This window comes from Pectinophora gossypiella, chromosome 23 (assembly GCF_024362695.1).
Source record: "Pectinophora gossypiella chromosome 23, ilPecGoss1.1, whole genome shotgun sequence".
Lineage (NCBI taxonomy): Eukaryota > Metazoa > Arthropoda > Insecta > Lepidoptera > Gelechiidae > Pectinophora > Pectinophora gossypiella.
This window is the reverse complement of record NC_065426.1, coordinates 4,718,940-4,741,262: the sequence shown is the minus strand read 5'-3', so window position 1 is coordinate 4,741,262 and position 22,323 is coordinate 4,718,940. Positions and strand designations below refer to the sequence as shown.

At 38.0% G+C, this 22,323-nt stretch overlaps 1 protein-coding gene across 2 annotated transcripts in view; it reads right to left on the bottom strand.

The window, feature by feature from the left end:
• Positions 1-22,323, bottom strand: part of LOC126377396 (zwei Ig domain protein zig-8-like) — a 467,377-nt gene that overhangs the window by 206,967 nt on the left and 238,087 nt on the right. Inside the window, exon 1 of one of the 2 annotated variants that reach the window (XM_050025129.1) lies at positions 12,347-12,624. The exons of the other annotated variant lie outside the window; for it this stretch is intronic. The gene's annotated coding sequence lies outside the window, so the exon portion shown is untranslated. Of the gene's footprint in view, positions 1-12,346; positions 12,625-22,323 lie in introns of those variants that run through there. 2 annotated transcript variants of the gene reach the window in all.

The following is a 22,323-nucleotide window of genomic DNA, read 5'->3' as shown; positions in this document are numbered from 1 at the left end:
GGCATAGGCCTCCCCCAAGGATCTCCACGACGATCGGTCCTGCGCTGCCCACATCCAGCGGCTTCCCGCGACCTTCACCAGATAGAAGTTTAGATACTTGATAGTTATCACGTTGTTTTTTTATGTTGGGTTTTCGTTTTTTCACACAAATTCCATTGTAATTTCGTGTTTTGACGTTTAGTAGATACATGTAACGACAAATTAACGACTACATAGGTACTTACATCAGTAAGCAATAACCGGGACCAACGGCTTAACATGCCTTCTGAACTGAAGCACGGATCATGTTACTTACGGACAATCGGGTGATGACCTTGTAATGTGCTTACCAAACTAGGAACCACAAAGTGATTTTTGTGATATGCTCCCAGCGGGATTCGAACCCGGGACCTCAGATCGTGAGCCCAACGCTCAACCACTAGACCACAGAGGCCTTTTTAGGCCACTTATTCATTACGTATGCTACATACTTTAACTTGTTACAGTAACGTCAGTCGCTTGTAGTGAGGAGTTGTGTCAGAAGGTGAACCCTCCTACATTTACATTTTAAAGGGAAGCTGAGTACACGTACAGTCATGAGCAATATAATGTACCCACTTTACAACTCTGTCGCACTAACATATTTGACATTTAGTGAGACTTACAGTTCAATTTGTCAAAAAAGTTAATGTGACATGGTACCAAAGTGTACATATTAATGCTCGTGACCGCACGTACGTAGTTTTAAAGCGAAGGTCTTATATAAAGACGCGCGTATTACGAGCGGAGCGTTCCGCGATTAATTCAAACAAATGGAGTTGCATAAGTGCGTTCACGCGCTCCTTACACCACACCTTACGTTGATGCGGATTTCTTACTAATCACAATCATCTTGTGGAATTGAGAAAGGGATGCACAGATGGTTCCGACGTGTAGAGAGAAAGAGTGAAAGTAGATTTACGAAAAAGATTTATGATGCCGGTGTAAGTGGTAGAGTTGGCAGAGGAAAGTCTAAGCGTAAATACCGCGATCAGATTTAGGATGTTTTAAAGAAACACTTGGCGTTAAGAGGGAAAAAAGCGTGATCGTATAAGGTAATGTAACTTGTCTTCTTCTTATATTCTTCTTCTATCGTGTGGATTGTCAGGTGGAAGCCCATCAACCCTGGTGTCAGGGTTATTACTGAGCCGCCATAGGACCCTAACATAACTTAGTAACGACTACATACTTCAGTAAGTAGTAACCGGGATCAACGGCTTAACGTGTGGATGTAACTTGGGTTATTTCGTTTTTTTTATTAAATTTAAAAAGCGTTTTATTTTATGTGTTTTTAAGTAATATTTTCGCGAATTGAAATTTAAGTGATCAAGCAGGTAAAGAACATTTTTTCCATTTGAAAACTCTTTATAGAAGTCAAAGAGATAAATTCAATTGCGCTTTGAGAGAGAGAAACTTATATCAAAGGCACTAAGCGTCACGTAGAGGAAAGGGAAACTTAAATAGCTGAAAAGTGGAAAAGAAAATATTGGTTTAGAACACGTAAGTCTTTGTCAATGTTGGTGAGAGAAATTGTCACATTTCACCATAACTCTATCATGTATAGGACTTTAAACCGGTGACAATATACTTTTTGATTTTCTTGAAAGTGAAAAATCTGAAATGGTTTTCTCAGGATCGTAGCAAGTGGAATGCTGTAGTCTCTACATACTTCAATGTGACTACGCGTAATATTATGCAGGCCTCTACTCCTATCGGCACAGGGCTTTTTTTTGCTGTTGTTTTCCCCGGCTATACAGGTAGAGAAGCTTCAGTATTAAAAAAAAATACACAAATGCTTAAAGTAAATAAATATTTTTTTGAGTTTGACATGTGAAGCCCTAAAGTGGCTATTCGGGTACGTTGCCGTTGAGAAAACTCTTTAACAGTAAGGACATTGGCTGTTCTTTTTTAAATTGTTCTTTTTTGCACCATGGTCTTATCTGCCTAAACTTTAGGATAGGTTAGTAATGCATAGAGCACTACATCAGTTTTTCACCTTTTTACTACCGAGATCAATCCCAAAGGGAGAACATTTCCAGGAGCGGTACATCACTGTATATATAAGTGTTCATGCAGACGCGTTACCCGCCTCGCGAAGCACAATTCAACTATCCACTTCACTACAAACGAGGCACAACCCACAAACTACCATCAAGGTATAGCCTGAAGTACTTATTGTTATATTTCGCGAGCTAATTTGTAGTTTCCTACTGTTTCATTCCCGTCACTTACAGAGCCTTCTAAGTTGCCAACATCACATTGCGAATCTCAGAGGAGCCAGGCCTCAGAATTTTATTCGTTTCCGACGTAAAAGGAATACTAATACGGAACACGGCATGAAGAATGTATGGCCGGGAATTATATGGGCTGGTAATAAAAATTGGCTGTTCTCTACGACTTTGTTAGAATCGCGATGCGTTTCAATTTATTTTTATCACACTTATATAGACAATTTAATTACTTAGTGAGACGGTCATCGTGGTCCAGTTGCCCAAAGTTAGGCTCACGATCCAGAGGTTCCGAGTTCGGTTCCCAAGTTTAGTGACAAAAAAATCACGCTTGGTCATCTTCTTCTTGTCGTGTGGATTGTGAGGAATACCAAACTCATCAACCCTGGTGTCAGGGTTATAACGGAGCCGCCACAGGCCCCTGTCATGGCTCATGTAACGACTACATACTTACAAAATCTGATCAAATCATCATCATCTTTTGATCGTCTGATTTTCTAATTATCCGTACTTCGAAAGATACGTTAAACCGTTGGTCCAGGCTACTACTTACTGATTTAAGTAAATATTCGTTACATGAGGCCTTTGGCGACTCAATAATAACCCTAACAAGGGTGATGAGAGTGGTATTCCACCTCCCAACCCACACAATAGATCTGATTGTCCGAAAATTAGATGATCAATGATTGAGAGGGCACGCTAAGCGGTCGGTCCCCAGTTACTATTTTCTAGAATATAGATAAGTAGATAGTAGATACCCGCAATAGTTTATACCCTTCAATTTCAATTTTTACATATTTTTTTAGGGAAGCTACAAGGAAAGAGAGGAAGGGGAAGACCAAGAAGAGCTTACATGGAACAGATTAAAGAGGTGAACGGCGTGTCTTATAAGGAAGTGAAGGAATTGGTCTTTGACAGGCAAGAATGGAGAATGCTACACCGACAAGAGCGTGGCTCTTAAATTAGTGATGTCATTTTTCCTCACTTTGCGGTTGTCTGGAAGAAATCTCTTTAAGCGATAAGGCCGCCTTTTATCATGTACCTAGTTAAGAGTCTTATTTGTAATTATTTCTTTTTATTTTGGTGCAATAAAGTATATTTGTAAGATACGCGGATCAATAGTAATCCAAACACAAGGGTAATGACGTTGTTCATTGAACTCACAAACCTTACTTAAGGTAATATTAATAACTAATCTCAGTTTGGAGACCGCCCTCAAGATCATGTCAATGTGACAATTCTTATATAAAACAGGGACTTGAGCATGATCTTGAGTGCAGTATCAGCTGAGATTCGTTTATTAATACCACCCTTAGTATAAAAAGTAGCTAACTCCCCCGGAATAGTTAGGTTTTCCTTTTCATTGTACCCGGTACGTTCTTACTTATTCCACAGCCACATTCAGAACAAAGTAGGTAATTTAACCGCCAAGGAATATTTCAACATGCACAGTAAATTGAAAGCGAGTTCTCCAAATACAGATTACACACAAGAGTTACAGAGGAAGATTTATTTAATATTAAAGCTGAAAACTCGGAAGGCTAAACTGGCTAACGAGGGAACTTCGTCGCGGGCGAGGACTCATTAATCTCCTTTGAAACCTAATTTTGGATAATTCAAACAGTAATTTGCATTTTAGTTTCTGTGTGAAGGTGTCTTGGCCCCCCGAACGCGGCGACTTTTTGTAATGAACAGGACTTGAAGAACTTTTTGTGTGATTGTTTCGTGTGTGTGTGGGGCAGAAGACTGATCCACTCAGAGAGGTCTTAGGCCTAAACCAATGATTTTCGAACTATTTTTTTGATTTTATAAACGATTATCACGTGCTCAGCGGTGAAGGAAAACATCGTAAAACCAACAGGAATACGATTTGGAGATATGTGACCTGTATTGGGCTGGTTTTCCTTTCGTCAGTTGGAAGGTCAAACAAGCAGTCGCTTTTGTAAAACACTAGACCAGTCAAACCTTCAGGTTAGGTAAACGGATTCCGTCAGAAACGTTTGTAGGTGCGTATAATTATCGTACATTTGATTGGTTTGATTTGAACAGCATCGCTACTAACGCGCTTTAGTCGCGTTCGCTACAGAATCGCGACTGTATCGATGCAAACGCGCGAACGTGTCGAACGACAGAAGAAGATCGGGGGAAGAATGGTGGGAGGGTGGCGCTTGAATCGCGTTTGCATAGCGACAGTATCTAGGTGCAACTACTTACACATATCTATTAGTATTCATACACAATCTTGCGCACACACACACCCTTTCCCACAAGCATACATTTCATATTCACTGATAGTCTTTACGTTATTATGTTATTTGTGTTTCCTTCTGATTGTACAAATGAATCATCTACTAATATTATCTGGTATAAGAGAGGAAACACGAGCCTCGCATACCAGCAGTGCTTATGAACTTTTGATTGTGTAACTGAGTCGCTGTTATATGGATCATTATACCTATTACTGTAATGCTTACTGGAAAGACTACAACGTTCTACTCCTTTATTTAAGTAGTAATTAGAGGATAGCTGTTATTGGCTTTGGTTTAGTTAGTAGCATTGTAAAACATTTAGATTAAGCTGTTGTTATCCCAGATAAACATAAATAAATAATAAATAAATAGTTTGCATCGTGACTGAATCGTGGTTACGTGGGCAAGGGCACACAAGTAGTGACCGCATCTCGACTCGACAGTCGATATGCGAACGCGCGACAGCATAGCTGCAAAAAGTCGAAGTAGGCGAGGGGATTTTTACCTAGTTTCAAATTTCTTTGGGTCTAGCTAGATGAGAAGAATCTTAAAAGGAGATGAAAACACGATCTGTATGCGCAACGTGAGAATTTTTTGTCACGGATTATCGATTCTGACGATATGATTATGTTGTTTTGTCGGTTGGTGGTAACATGTGAACCCAAATAAGTCATGTCAAAATACAAACAAAATCACGTGTCACGCATGTTAGGGGAAAAAACAAACAAAATATATTCGATCTATCGAAAATTATGTGTCGTTACGCATGTTAGCCCTGCTGGAAAGATCTACCTGGATAGAAATTATGAAGAAGAGAGGGGGTACATTTTAAATCTTTTCCTCTCTCGTGTGGACAATTCAATAATCGGTCCTCAATAACCCTGGTGCCACAGTTACTTTTAAGCCCCCAAAGGCCCCTGACTCACGTAACAAGTACACACTTACTTAAATAATAAGTAGCAGGGACCCACTACTTAAAGTGCCTTCCGAAGCACGGAATCGTCTTACCTTCGGACAATCGGCTTTTCAACTTTGAGCAAACCAGGACAGTCTCATATAAAGTAATTGTTTAGACGAGTCCCCGCCGGAAATCTGGACTACTGGACCACAGAGTAGGCCTAACCAGTGGTTCTTAGCAACCCAGTAGGAATTACGTCTCGGGATATAATATAATTATGCAATGGTGCAATGCTGACGAAACAATCAAATTATTTACGACATCACATAAAAAAACCTCCAAAATAACAGTATTTCTCTACTATTTGGATGTTATTATACATATAAACCTTCCACTTGAATCACTCTATCTATTAAAAAAACTGCATCAAAATCCGTTGCGTAGTTTTAATGATTTAAGCGTACATAGGGATATAGGGACAGAGAAAGCGACTTTGTTTTATACTGTAATAATAATAATAATTAAATACCTACATTTCCATCCTTATAAATGTCAAATTGCTTTCTATTATTATTGCGTCCTCGGCGGAAAACTAATTAAACGGCTTTTAGTCCCAAATACGCTAAAATACGCTGAAAAAGGCAATTTAGAACAAAACCCAAATTAATTTTTCGCCATTGAAGCGGATATCCACTAGACATTTTGTGAACTGCGTAAATGTAAAGCTTACGCCAATATTAGCTTTTTGCTTGAATTTTAGGTCTCCAACATTGAAATAAAGGTATTTCAATATTAAAATTATTAAGTAAGTAGGTAGTATTATTTCGATTTGTTAGCTTTCATTTTGCAATTTCGTTGGCATAAGTCTTAACACACATAATATAACATAAGCTCACGACCATGTCCCAATTAGGGTAGTTAGAGATACATCCATCGCAAAATAAACTAAGTACCTACCTCACTGAGCTTTATATTAGACCAACTTAGTAAAACACCTCATAACCCACACGATAGAAAAAGATTGATTCTATAACAGGGAGAGATATCTTCTCTTCTTATCGTGTGGGTTGAGAGGTGGATGACCAGCGTCATCCACCCTGGTGTCAGGATTATCATTGAGCCGCCAATGGCCCCTAACGTGACTCAACGACTACGTACTTTCATCAGCAAGTAGTAACCGGGACCAACGGTTTAAGGTGCCTTCCGAAACATGGATCATCTTAGTTCTGGACAATGAGGTGATTAGCCTTCAATGTCCTAACTAAACTAGGGATTACGAAGAGATTTTTGTGATTTGCCCGGGATTCGAACCCGAGACTTCCGGATCGTGAGCACAATGGTCAACCACTGGACCACGGAGGCCGGGAAAGATATGCGATGTCCGAACACGTTAGTCCAGTATTTGTTGAATAAACATTTTTTTTCTCTCTCTCTCTCTCTCAGACACATTATGCGTGCTCAAATCTTCAATCTGTTAGCAAAAAAGCAACCGACTTTCCAAATAAATCAAAAAACGAAAATTCAATAGCTTTGTATCACATATTTAATCCCATAAGATTACTGCATTTATAAAATACGCTGGATAGTTTCCAAAAATATTATGAAACAAAAATGAACCAAAAATGAAATTATTTCAGTGGAAAAGAAAATAAATATTATGTAGCATGATTAAAATTGTGTTTTGAACTGTACATGTAAATGACAGACGGGATGTCAAGAAGTCACCGTTCGGAGAGTCGCTGTCAACGCAACTATTCTGTCAATTCAACTATTGAATGGACAATTCAACTATTGAATTGACAATTCAACTATTGAATTGACAATTCAACTATTGTATCGACAATTCAGCTATTGAATTGACAATTCAACTATTGAATTGACAATTCAAACTATTTACTAGGAACCACGTCTACTATGCTGAACTTTTCGAATTTCGAAATTGATTATGAAGAAACCCAATATACCTAGCTACCTCAGTCGCAAGGTAATTAATTGCCAATAGAGTGGCATAAACTAGATAGCATAGCTGAGATTAAATCAAACACTGAAGATATATTGCCTACTAACTGAACTAACAGCGCATATATACCATGTAAGGAAATATTTAATTACCTGGCTATTAATATTAGGTAAGTAAATCGATATCATTATGGATTATGACTTTGAATTAGTTTCAGCTGCTTATCTAACGACCTCTGTGGCCCAAAAGTTGAGAGATAGGCTCACAAGGTCCCAGGTTCGAATCCCGGTGGGGACATGTCACAAAAATCACTTTGTTATCCTTAGTTTGGTAAGAACATTACAGGCTGTCCGAAAGTAAGATGATCCGTGCTTCGGAGGGCACGTTAAGCAATCGGTCTCGGTGACTAAATTTAAACCTATTTAAACCTATTTATTTCGTAACCTAACCAAACTAGGGATCACAAAGATATTTTTTGTGATATGTCCTCACCAGGATTCGAACCCGGGACCTCCGGATCGGGAGCCCAACTGAACCACAGAGGCAGTTTTAGTGCGGGGCGGAGTTTCCGTTCCAGTTACATACGTCGCGTTCATTGTATTCTTTATTCTATTGTATTGTAACAGATTTGTTGGCCAAAAGAGCAAGTAGATAGCCACCATGGAAACCAGTACAAAGTTATTGACTCCAAATATTCTTTACTTATTCGTGAAACCCACGTTTATTGAGTTAGGCGATAGATTCTTAGTAATCTTGACAAGTCTCCGACGTTTGGGCTTCGGCCAAATTTGCCCTATTGGTTCGATAAACCTAGTTTCCCGAACAAGTTATAGTTCAACATGAAAAATCTTTTAACCTAGTACTGGGGACTTTTGTCAAATGTCCAATTTTGACTATTGTCTTCGAGGGCAGTGTATTTGAATGAGTTCTATGGCCTCACTGGTAAGGGGAAGTATAAGCACGCCGCGGACACTTTATACAAAAAGCCTCGTATTACAAAGACACTACACATTGACGTTATCGTACACGCGCATCTGTGTGTGTGACTGACACCATAATATATGTTGAAGACTAAAGTGAAACCAAGCGGGGGTGAAGTAAACCTAGCTCAGCCGCTGGTGGGTAGCAGAGAGTTGCCGTTCTGTAGGTACTAGTATTATTCCTTATTCTATGGCAATAAATAGTACGAGCAATCAGAGCTACCTTATTTGGTGTGTCTACATAAGCTTGATTACGACTGTTAAAATATTGATAGTAGAAAATTAAACTTAATACCTACTTTAAATTAAGGATGTCCTCCAAATTAAGAATTTGTCTCCTTCATAGCTAAGAGGTTCTCTCGCTAACAAAGGAGGCTATGTCTATTATAATTTGCAAAATGATTATTCAAAGGATTATTCTCTGCAAAGCATAATGCTCCTTACAAATGCGCAAGACGTTTCATAATCCGTCATTAAGAAGAAATACTTCTTGATTAGCGTAGCTTGATATACATAAAACATACATACATACGTATGGAAGCTAGAAGCTAGAGAGGTATGTCAGGTTTGAAGTATAGTAGAATTATGTATATAAACTCACGCCTTTTTCACACCAGGGTAAACAGAGACTATAGAATTCCATTTGCTTCGAACCTGAACGCTTTCCGCGCCGGTCCAAAGTAGATCGTACTAAAACTTTTTTTAAGAAAATGTCCAATTTGGACTAAGTATTAGGTAAGTGTAATTACCGACCATACCACAATGGTCATAATAATAATAAAATACTTTAATGCATCACAAGACATTTACACAGCTTATACTAAGGAGAGCAAAGGCGCCGAGCTAAAAGCTATCTCTCCCAGGCAACCTTTATTAGATGATAACATTAATAAACCGCTGAGCAGTGCGCAAACACGTGAATTGATATTAATACATAATGTTATTTTACATGTCAGCTTATCAAATTTCAAATGTCAATTTTACTAGGTACCTACTGAACTTTGTATCCTAAACATCGAATCAAATTTAGTTGGGTACGAATAATGCCTAAATTGTAGATCAAATGAAAAGTTCTAAAAGTTGAAAATATGTAGCGTAGTGAATAGTGCCAACACAAATACGGCCGAAAACTAAACAAACATTTGTATTTTACAAAAGTAGGCAAGTCAGCATTGAAACTCGATATATTTGAACAGCACGAGCTATTTCAAATGAACTAATCTTATTTTCTGTTTGGCTACATGGAATCCGTACTAATATTTTTTTTTTTTTTTTGTCTTTATTTTACTTGTACTAATATTATAAATGGGAAAGTCTATGAGTGTGTCTGTGAATTTGTCTCTTTCACGACAAAACGGCGACGAATTGACGTGATATTTTAAGTGGATAAGGATAAGGATAAAAAAAAAATTAGCCGGCCATTTTTGCCATTTGGTTAAGAGTCTTTTTGTAATTATTTATTTTTATTTTCATGCAATAAAGTGTATTTGTATTGTACTATGGATAGTTGAAGAGATGGAGAGTGACTTAGGCTAGTTTTTTTCTCTTTCTAACACCCCCACTTGTTATAATGGGGGATGGAATATTCCGCAATTTTAAAGGTAGAAAGCTAGGACTATTAGTGACAAATAAAAAAAAAATTGGAAATCTTCCCGCGACCCTTTCGAGGCGTATTTTGCAGAAGTAGCTCGAGTGAACAACTGAAGTCAGTCAATAGACAACTTATCAAAATAAATTATCAAGGAATAACGATCCGCATATTATTTGTATTTCTCGTGTAAATTGTTTTTTTAATGAATCCGAATCATTTATTCAACGTAATTATCATGGATAAACTTGTTGAAGGTCAATGTAACATTTTTGAAGTTACGTCATTTCGCAAGGTGTTATGGCTGAGGAGAAGACATGACAAGAAACTGCAACAGCAACACATCTTTTAAATCAATGAGGGTACATTACAAGTTATTTAATCATTAGAGGAACGCATTCAATACACATTTTTATCATTTAGGTATCATTTACAAGCAACGGAAGAACACGCATCCACGCGCTACGCTGCATCATGCAGGACAGTGTGAGAATCGCCTAACCTTCCCACCCACAAAGGGAAAGCAGGTTAAGTCACATACCTCCGAAAATGCATTCCTCGGGAATGTGGGTTTCCTCACGATATTTTCCTTTACCGCTGAGCACGACATAATCATTTATGATGCAAACAAGAATTCGAAAATAAATTCGGCTATCATTGGTTTAGGCGTGTGCTGAATTCGAACCTGCGACCTCAAACTGAGAGGCAAGCGTTCTACCAACTGGGCTACCACGTTTCGATACGTGATATCATGTTATGTAATTATCAAAGTAAGTATATCTTGTAGAAAGTATTTTTTTTAATACAAGCTTCATCACATTTATTTATCTTGTAATAATAACTATTTTATTTTTACAGATCCAAGAACAAACGTTATTATGCCTGATATTATGATGATGAATCTGACGAAGTACCACTGACCTTCGTCAGACCCAATTCGTTACATCACTACATAGTATAAAACAAAGTCGCTTTTTCTGTCCCTATATCCCTATGTATGTAGTGATTCAAGAGAAAGTTTTATATGTGTTATAATATCCATTAAATAGTGGTTTGGTTTGGACATTACAGGCTGATCACCTGATTGTCCGAAAGTAAGATGATCCGTGCTTCGGAAGGCACGTTAAGCCGTTGGTCCCGGTTACTATTTACTGAGTATTCGTTACAGGAGCCATGTCAGGGGCCTTTGGCGGCTCAATCATAACCCTGACACCAGGGTTGATGAGGCTGGTATTCCACCTCACAACCCACACGATAAGAAGAAGAAGAATAGTGGAGAAATACTGTTATTTTTGAGGCTTTTAATGTGATGTCGTAAAAAATATCATTTTTTCCTCAGCATTGCACCTGAGCGCAGCCGGGGCGGGTAGCTAGTTTAAAATAAATGTGAAATTGTTATCGTAAAAGCTGAGAAATAAAAAATCCTATTATAATTTTCTTTTCTTTGCGTAATATTTTAAAAATAAATTATGTAGGTAAGTACGAAGTTAAAGAAATTCTTAGAAACAAATTTAAACATTTTTAAAATTGTGAATCTGAATGTAATTTCCCCTATTCTTAGTAGTCTTACCGAGTAGTCTTACCAGTTGTACTACTGGGAATTTCCTTCGCAATAGACTTACTTACTGGTAGGACCACTAGAAATACCTACCTCCCTACCTATCTACTCGAGGGTACTTATGTAGGTGTTGTGTCAAAAAATTGTAAGTACGAAACTGAAATGATTGATAATCAAAATTACACAATCATTTCTAAATATAACCTCTCAATTAAATTGTATAACATATAACCATAACATCTCGTCATGTACCTATCCAGATTATACCTATATTCAGATATGTACTCAGTCCTTGTCAGCTATCTTTAAGTCCCAAGTAAAAAAGCGTAGCGTTCGGTTCAGACTATTAATGTAATATTATTATCTGAAAACTCTTATTCATAATTTGTCGATAATATTCAACAGCATTTCAATTTTATTTGGTTCATAAAATTATAGACAATTTTATGCTTGGTAAATAACTCGTCAAAATCAAAATTGACGTCTCATTTTCATTAATTAATTGATTGAACATAAAAGGGGTTCTGGGGTTCTCCGATATTAATATCAGCCCCTGTCGTCACCTAATATTGTCTGTTTACGACTACCTACTTTAAATTAATGCTTTCATCATTTTCACCGTCCCAAAACGCTTTGATAATAATATATTTCATCTGTTATCTAATTTCAATCCTTCACGTGCAAAATATTTTTAAATATCACTGTCCATTATTTATTTTCTTATCTTATTTAAAAATTAAAAACATTAAATATTATCTATTTTTATCGACATTTTTTTCTCGTTATTAAATAATAATATTTCGTTTACAATATCAATTAATTTCCTTCTCTTACAAAATTATCTACTAATTAAGTAATAACACTTACCTGATAATTATCCAGAAAAAAAATTCGGCTGCGTCTCCAAAATTTTCCTCAAAAACTTTGAAACTCACTATTATTTTAAACAGTTTTACAACTGTTATGAACACTTAATTTTTGCACTGCACTTAAAACTTCCGAAGTCGTTAAAATCCCTGTTCACAAATCAGGAAAACTTTTATGTCTGTGAAAATTTGATCACTGAATTTTAACGGTACTTCATTTCGAGTTCACATTTCGTCACTACATCGGGGGAGCATAAAATACGTCCATCCACCTCGGCACCTTTTGGGGTACTAACGTACACAACATTGCCAGGGTTGGAATTTTTTATGTGTGTGTGTGTGGGGAAACCCTGTCGGCAGGCTTCGTGTACGGAGTAATGTTGTAGTGTGTGTGATTTCGGTTGCTTGTGTCTGTGATTTTGGACGATTCTGCGCTATAGCAACATAGAGGTTTTGCACTAGTGTGCGTAACCGATCACCTAGCGATGCGTCTGTGAGCTGCCTGGTTCAATCGGGTAAGACCGGACGGTAGAAATTTTACCGCGCATGCCCGTGAGCCTCCGAAAAATAAAACCATGTTTCGCGTTATTCAAATACGGATGTGACAGGGAACAGATTATAAATCCATTGCGTTACTGGTAGCAGGCAATTAGGTTTGAAAGCAGTTTTCATTAAGACGTCTATTTGCTTTCAAGTCGTTATTTGTTTGTTTTACTTCTGTTTTATTAAGTCTCTTTGATTATTTGTCTGGTAGAGAATGCTCGGATTTCGTCAGCTCAAAACTTGCCTTACGACTTAATTTAATTGAAATATACGGAATTGAGATGTTCTTTACGTTATGTATAACTTTTTTGGTGTAAGTTAATGTAGATTTGCCGTTAACTACTTGGATGGACAAAAAGGTTGCGCTAAGGGCTCAGAGCGTATAGTTCAGTGCGAGCTAGCCGAAGTAGCCGCAAATGGCATTAACTACTTGGCCGGACAAATGGGGAGCGCTGAGGGCTCTTAATGGGTACAAATCTAAACAGCAACAGCTAAGTAGCAGTTCGTGAATATTCAATATCAGTTTTCAAATCACGCTCATACTTAAACGATTCTAATAGCGTAGAGATGGCTAAAGTTGGCAACTTTAGTTGTAAACCGATGAACGTATAAGTTATCTGATAATTTTGACTTTCCATACCCTATTTTCAAGTATCAAATCTGCACATTATATCTTTCATAATGACTTTAGTTTGAAACATTCGACAATATAAATAAGGAACTTACCAAGCCTAAATAAAGAACATACAATGTTGCGAACATACAGGGTGTTAGTGACATCGTAACGAAAACTTTGAGGGGTGATTGAGGCCATGATTCTGAGATGATATCAAGTGGAATTTTCCGTCGCAAAAGTATGGAATTGAAAATAATTAAAAAAAAACAAAAATTTTCAGGAATATTCAGACTGAAAATTCCACTTGATATCAACTCAGAATCATGGTCTGAACCATCCCCCTCAGTATTCGTTACGGTGTCACTAACACCCATACCTACTTGTATGGCTACCGTATGTACTTGTGTGGGGTGTAAGTGACATCGTAACGATTACTGAGGGGGATGATTCAACTGATTATTCTGAGTTAATATCAAGTGGAATTTTTCATCGCAAAAATATAGAATTGAAAATAATTTAATAAAAACTAAAAAACATCATGAATTTTGCGACGAAAAATTCCACTTGATATTAACTCAGAATCATGGTCTAAATCATCCCCCTGAGTATTCGTTACGATGTCACTAACACCCTGTATATACCTTCTGATTTCATGGATCATCATCATCATCATCAACAGCCTATATACGTCCCACTGCTGGGCACAGGCCTCCCCTCAATCAACCGGAGGGGGTATGGAGCATACTCCACCACGCTGCTCCAATGCGGATTGGTGGAGGTGTTTTTACGGCTAATAGCCGGGACCAACGGCTTAACGTGCCCTCCGAAGCACGGAATAATCTTACTTTTTCGGACAATCAGGTGATTCAAGCCTGAAAAGTCCTTACCAAACAAAGGACAGTCTCACAAAGTGATTTCGACAATGTCCCCATCGGGAATCGAACCCGGACCTCCAGATCGTGAGCCTAACGCTCTAACCACTAGACCACGGAGGCTGTTATTTTCATGGATCACCGACATTATTATTACGCATCTTCTGTCTTAGTTTTTGGGTATAAATGATGACCATATTATTATTACATCAAGGCACCCCATATCTACCCATTATTATTCTGATCAAAATAAGGAGAAGTAATATAGGTAATCTATCCATAAAAAAATCTATATTCTGATAAGTTTCTGCCTTTACCTAAGTTTTGTTTATGACTTTTAAACGAAAAATACGCAGAAAAAAAAACAGGGATACGGGTGAAGACCTCAACGGTTGCAGAGGCGAAGATGGGAGCCATCGGTACGGCAATGCAGGACGGAAGCGGCAAGTCACAGGAACTGTAACCTGCAACCTGACAGAGGGCGACAGTAACTGTCAGTACTATTCAGAGGCGGAGGACAGGAGTCCTAGGCTTTGTAATAGACTACTCTGGGCGCCATCCCACTTGCGTCAGACAGAGTACTTCGGGGCGGAAGGCAAGAGGGAAACAACTGCCCTATTTTTTCCCTAAAAGAGTAGCATGGAAAATGCTGCATCGACAAGAGCGTGATGATGATGATGAAAAGAGAATTAAAAAAGTTAAATATCACCTTAAAGATGTACATCGCTCACGTAACGACTACTAACTTACATCATTAAGTAGTAACCGGGACCAACGGCTTAACGTGCCTTCTGAAGCACGGATCATCTCACTTTTCGACAATCAGGTGATAAGTTTGTAATGTCCTAAGCAAACAGGGGATCACAAAGTGATTTTTGTGATATGTCCCCACCGGGATTCGAACCCGGGACCTCCGGATTGTGAGCCCAACGCTCAACCACTGGACTACAGAGGCAGTTGTGGCAGTCGCGTTCATCGTATACTTTATTCTATGGTATTGTAACAGATTTGTTGGCCAATCGAGCAAATAGACAGCCACCATGGAAACCAGTACGAGTACATCTCTTTGTATGTGAATTCGTGAGTAAGTAGACCTCGTTGCATCCAGGAGGTGCTGCAGAGCATTAAAATACCGACCACAAAAACAAGGAAGACGATTTCCCTCATCCAGCGCTTATCGCTGTCGACCCACTAGGGTCGAATAATTCTTTCAGATATTGTTCCTCTCCGACGACTCCCTGAGCCGAGATTCGCGCCCAATTTGCACCCTCAGGTTATTGTCTTAAATTTTGTACTAGGTGAGAGCTCTCAGCGCTCCCTATTTGTCCGGCCAAGTAGTTAATGCCATCTGCGGCAAATCTACAATAAGTCAGGTCAAAAAAAGAAAACAAGGAAGTGACTGAATACCTCAGGGCATTCTTAAAATAAAGGATCCCCTAAATCCCCTGTCACGATCAAAGAGGAAATCTTCAAAAATCACGTTTAACTTTGAAAAGATATTAATAATGTACGTCTATCCACCCGGTTGCCAAACCTCAAGTGCTATTGGAGCACAAAAACTTCTTCAAACTCTCATACTTGAGAAAATGGTGGATGGTCCAATTTTTTTTTAAAGGTAAACGTTTTATTTTAATGTTTTATTTTATGCATTTGCAGAGGTATGTGACCTAACTTGTAATGGGCTGGTTTTCCCTTTTGCGGTTTTTTTATTTATTTTAAACTAGCGACCCACCCCGGCTTCGCTCGGGTGCAATGCTGAGGAAAAAATGATATTTTTTACGACATCACATTAAAAGCCTCAAAAATAACAGTATTTCTCCACTATTTAATGGATATTATAACACATATAAACCTTTCTCTTAAATCACTCTATTAAATCGCATCAAAATCCGTTGCGTAGTTATAAAGATTTAAGCGTACATAGGGATATAGGGACAGAAAAAGCGACTTTGTTTTATACTATATAGTGTTTTTCATTAGTTCCTTAATCTAAATACATGGTTTGAATGATGCCGTTAAACCACAGAGGCTTGTCTCGGCACCCATTCGTCGCATTAAAACAGAAAAAATAATAATACATTTAAAGGAATCACATCCATAGACTGACGCTGATGTTGGAAGGTCAGACAAACAGACTTGTCAAATTTTCAGGTTGGAGATGATGTTGTCAATTATAGTATTGTGAAGTGTTGGTAATAGGAGTATAGCTTTTTTTTTTGACGTGACTTATTGTAGATTTGCCGCAGATGCCATTAACTACTTGGCCGGACAAATGGGGAGCGCTGAAGGCTCTCACCCGGTACAACGTTTAAGACAACAGGCCTGAGGGTGCCCAGTTGGGCGCGAACCTCGGCTCAGGGCGTCGTCTGAGAGGAAAAATATTTGAAAGAATTAATCGACCCTAGTGGGTCGATAGCGATAAACGCTGAATGAGGTATAGGAGTATAGAAGTATAGCGGTACATTTTTTTTTTCGAAGTTTCAAATGTGTTTAGAGTGGAGTACTACTGATTCTAAGTATAATAATAATATGTTTTTTTTAATAATTTCTCTTTGTATATCGCTATATGTATATGTCGGATCATCATGTAACTACGTAATTTAAATTTAAACCCATTGTAAACTACATAATCAAACCAATTGGTCGACTAAATCGAAATTGGGGTCAATGGCCGACCTAATAAGCAATTATTAAATCACAGGATGGTATAATTGAAAACTGAATGATTATATCACTAAGTGAACGGGACCCGAATTGATTATTCTGGTCAGACTGAATAAAGAGAATAGGTAGTATTTGATTGAATGAATCATTTGTACATAATTGGATTATTTTTTTAAATAATATTCAGCTGGTCGAGACGAATGTACATTGAACAAATTGGGGATGCCCTTAGAAAAGGTTTAGTACGATCTGCATTGAACCGACGTGCGTGTGTGAAACGATTGATGAATGTGGAGGAAGCAAGAGAGGTAAATAATTATCGAAAAAAATGGAAGGCCCTGCTTATCCTGGTGGGAAATAGGCATGAGTGTATCTGTGTGTTTATGTGTGTGTATGTCATTTTCTGCTATGTCGTAAAACAAAAAAAAATAATAATAATTCTATACATCCACCACTAAAGGTTATTTTTTGTCATTCCATTTTTGCATACTTTATTAATATCTTCTTTTTCAAATTACCAGAATAGAAAAAAGAAGATGCATTACTCAAAAATAGCCTCCTGTAAATCTTGTTAGACTAATCTCAAAAGATCCTAAGTGAAAATTATTTCAAATGCTGCTTTCTCTTATCACTTATGGAAGGGCTAAAATAAGCCAATCTGAACGCTTGATCTGAACCGAAGCCCCAATCTCCGATAGCTATTGTTTAACATGAGAACCCCAATTTAGACTTTACGAAATATTTTTTTAATCCTTTCTTCTACAAAGTCGCATTTTCACTGTATAATTTGAAAAGCAACTCACTTGGCTTCGCTTAGATATAGTTTTTACTGTCTTGGAGAAATACAAGGCGGTTATAAAGGCCACTTCGAAGCAATTTATCTAATAAAGAAATATTGTTGTTTGACAATTTTGTTTTTTGCATTGCGCACTTGCTTTTGTATGCGCAAATGTCAAATTACGATTGAAGACAAAAGTAAAACCGAAGAGTGGGGAAACAACAACTCTCCGCTCCCCACCAGGACACACACCCCGGACACTTCATACAAACAACCTCGTTTTACACAGACACCACACATTGACATTATCGTAATCGCGCATCTGTGTGTGTGAAGTCTGACGCCACACGATTCAAGTCTAAACAATGTTCGACGGGGGGTGAAGAAAACCAAGCTCAGGCGCTGGTGGGGAGCGGAGAGTTGCCGTTCTATACGTAGTATTATTTCTTATTCTATGCCGAAAGGCAACACATTTATAATTCGGATATATTATTTAAATTGGGGTAGTCAAAGGTACACTCACCGAGCTTTCTGTTAGACCAACGTGCGAGTTGGTGAGCCATATCGCCGTATCGTATCGTCGTAATAATCTATAATGCGGTTTTTAATGTTATTTTATGCCAAGCCAGATCAAATCGCCAGTTTAATACTATCACACTCCAAAGCTAGAGAACACGATAAACTTACTAAATTGGAATGAAGATCGTTGGTAAAGATAGAATGCTTATTATGGTATAAAATATTCCTACTAATTATAGTTGTACCACCCGCATGGCCACTAGAGTTCGACATATTAACCCAAATTATGTACCTTATAATAAAATACTCAATCTACTATAATAAATAGTTAATGATGTTCCATTGGTTTTAGGGTTCGGTACTAAAATGGAGGAAGTAAGTCCGTTAAAAAGCGTCTTACATAAGTATCAAGCATGTAACATAATACATTGTTTGATGTTTACGCGGCCAACAACATAATTAAAACACATAATACAGGGTTCTTACCGAATGGTTTGTAAGAGGGGAGACAGATATGTTTGAACTAGAAAATTATGGATACTACTCCGCTCCAATTTTACAGTCGTCCCGTGATCATGGCACTTGTAACAGTGTTGAAATATCGAGAGTCTCATATCCTTGATTAACGCGGTAAGAACCCGGTATTATGTTTTTTGATTAAAATACCTAACATAAAACAATACATGCACGAACACCCAGTCGAAGGCAGTAAGTAAAAGGAAATATATACTTTAATAACACGTACTGTTATGTACCCGGAATATAGGTAAAACCAGCTCTACCCGGGTAAGAATCACGGAATACCGCTATTTGTAAATAATCAACAGATTTCTATTCCGTCCCTACCTGAGCAAACGTGAATGATTGGGGAATCAGAAACAGACGATACGGTATGATCAGTATTTTATACGTGGCGTACGAACCACGATTAAATTTAGGATGTTTCAAAGAAAAACCAACCAAAGAGTTCTAAACCGGCCAGTAGAAGTGAAAATTTTGATGAAAATGGAAAACGTGAGAGTCTCAGAAACATAGAAAGATTTATTTTTGACGTACCTTATTATATATTATGTAAATTTGCAGCAAATGACATTAAATACTTAGCCGGACGAATGAGGTGCTCTGAAGGCACCAGACCTAAGGCCTAGGGCGCGAATGGCTCAGAACGTCGTCTGAAATGATAAAAGTAAGAATCTTTTTTTTTTGACGTGACTTATTGTAGATTTGCCGCAGATGGCATTAACTACTTGGCCGGAAAAGTAAGAACCAAACGATCCTGTTCTTCTTCTATCGTGTGGGTTGTGAGGTGGATTACCAACCCCATCAGCCCTGGTATCAGAGTTATTATTGAGCCGCCAACGGCCCCTGACATGGCTCATGTAACGATTAATCACTTCCGTAAGTAGTAAGCGGGACCAACGGCTTTACGTGCCTTCCGAAGGATCACCTTTCTTTCGGACAATCAAGTGTTCAGCCTGTAATGTCCTAACCAAACTAGGGATCAAAAAGTGATTTTTGTGATATGTCCCCACCGGGAAGCGAACCCGGGACCTCCGGATCGTGGGCCCAACGCTCAAACCAAAGCTCAGACCACAGAGGCCGTTAGACAATATACCGCATCCGGTAGTTTCTGAATTCCGTCCCTACTTTCAATATCGGAGGAAACAGGTAGCGTGCTAACTACACGTTTAGGAACGTAATTACATCATGGTACCGCCTCACCTAATATGAACGTATTCGACCAGAGTTTGTTCTATCACAAATGTGACGAGTTTTGTTTTACGGCGGGCATTTGGGGTGGATTTCCGACTGGGAACGGGTAGCGAGTGAGGGATCTCACATGGATAATAAAATGTATGCAATTACACTCTAAAAACAAGACAATCATAATCAAGCTACGGAAAAATCACGCTCTAAAAACTATTTCTCTGAAATTTTTCCGAATAGTCGTGGTCGAATGCTGTGATAAGCAAACTCTTAGGACAAATCGGCATATAATACGACATACCTACTACCATTCGAAAAAAAAACATTCGCACTCAGTTTATGACCTCTAGAGGGCGCCACAGTGAATTTAGCGTGACAATCGAGACGATTATAACGACACCTCACTTATTGTAAAATTCTGACATGACGTAGGAACAGACGTATGTGTGTATGACACATACATACATATCAGTAAAACATATAACCCTTTGTTTTGCTTCGCCGAAGTCGGGTAAAAATATTATTGTATTGCTACATGCACACCTTTTCAACCGGGGTAAGCAGAGACTACCGAGTTCCATTTGCTTCGATCCTGACACAATTTTTTTGCATCCACATTTTATCAATCGTTTCACGGACACGCACGCCGGTTCAGTGTAGATCTTCCTAAACCTTTTCTATAGTTGGTCAATGTATTGTATTATTAAGTATGTTAAAAAGTGTGAAACTAAACGCTATCAATCGCATTGCCCCTTTACGGAAGGTATTTTATGGGGTGTGGACACGCTCGTGACATGGTTATTATGATAAAGATCAAATTGGTACAGTGATTGTCGTGCGCTTAAAAATACCTAATGGATTTCTAGGACTTTTTATACTGACTGTTGGCAGGTAATCAACAAAATTGTTCGTACGTTTTGAGGACAAAACAATTTCGTTTTAATTATTCACTGTAATTATTCAGATATATCTATCCAAAAATTGGAGTAATTTTGTCATAGTTTTAATAATGTAAGTATATAGATATCCCATCAAAAACGTAAATGTGAAAGGAGAGCAAAATTCAATATTACATATATGATATACCTATGCCTGGGTTGTTGACTTCAACGACAAACGAAGTGAGATCTAAATGGGTGCCAAGTTCAATGGTCCTGAAATTTATTTATAATAACATAAAATATATTTTCTTCTTACAACTTAAGATTACGGCCTAAAAGTGAGAGCAAGCGTTCTATCAAGTGGGCAACCACGGCTCTTCTACCACACACTGGACACTCCACACAAAAATCCAAAAATCTCATTCTTACTGTGTGCTGCCTAACACGTAAGTGTGAGTGAGATAGACAGTCCACGCGCTCAGTTTACTCTTGAGGCGAGATCGCGGCGCGCGGCGTGCACGCGACGATTTAATTTAGCAGGTATGGTCACGAGTACTAATATTATGTATACACTTTGAAACCATGACACATTAACTTTTTGACAAATTAAACCGTAAGTCTTAATAAATGTTAAATATGATAGTGCGACAGGGTTCCAAAGTGGGTACATGATATTGCTCATGACTGTACAACCTTAATGTGACGTGTTACACCTTCCTGCTCCGCGAGAAGTGGCAGAATAGTGCCACAGGATTCAAAAGTGGGTGCATGATATTGCTCATGACTGTACCTATCTCTTAGTTTTTGTAATTTAACTTTGTCTTAGTGAGACTCTGAACCTGCAGTCAAATTGCTTATGCAATTTTGCTGGACATTGCATTTATACCAATGTTATATTTTAAGGCCTTAATAATAATAAATAAATTTAAAGAAAATAATAAATATACTGCTGTAGCAGTTTAGTTTGCTTATATAACGGGTTACTATTAGGGTCGGTACACGCATAATGTGATACTAAATAGACCACATTTACTTTCATCTAGGTCATTCCAGACCGTTTAGTCCGCCCTTGCTGCTTTCTATTGCGTAGTAGGATATTAGTGAAGTCATATATTATATTATATCTCTGCTGGAGTGAAGAATAAATTCGAACTTTGGCTTATCATTCCGGTCTCGTCGGTCACAAATCTACAGAGTGTATGTAGTGTGAATGATATCGTAACGAATACTGGGTGGGATGATTCAGCCCATGATTCAGAGTTAATATCAAAAATAATTTTCCGTCGCAATATTCATATTGTTTTTTATAGTGTTTCTTTTAAAATTTTATTTTACTTTTAATAAACTAAAAAAAATATAAAACGAATACTGAGGGGAACGGTTCAGACCCTGATTCTG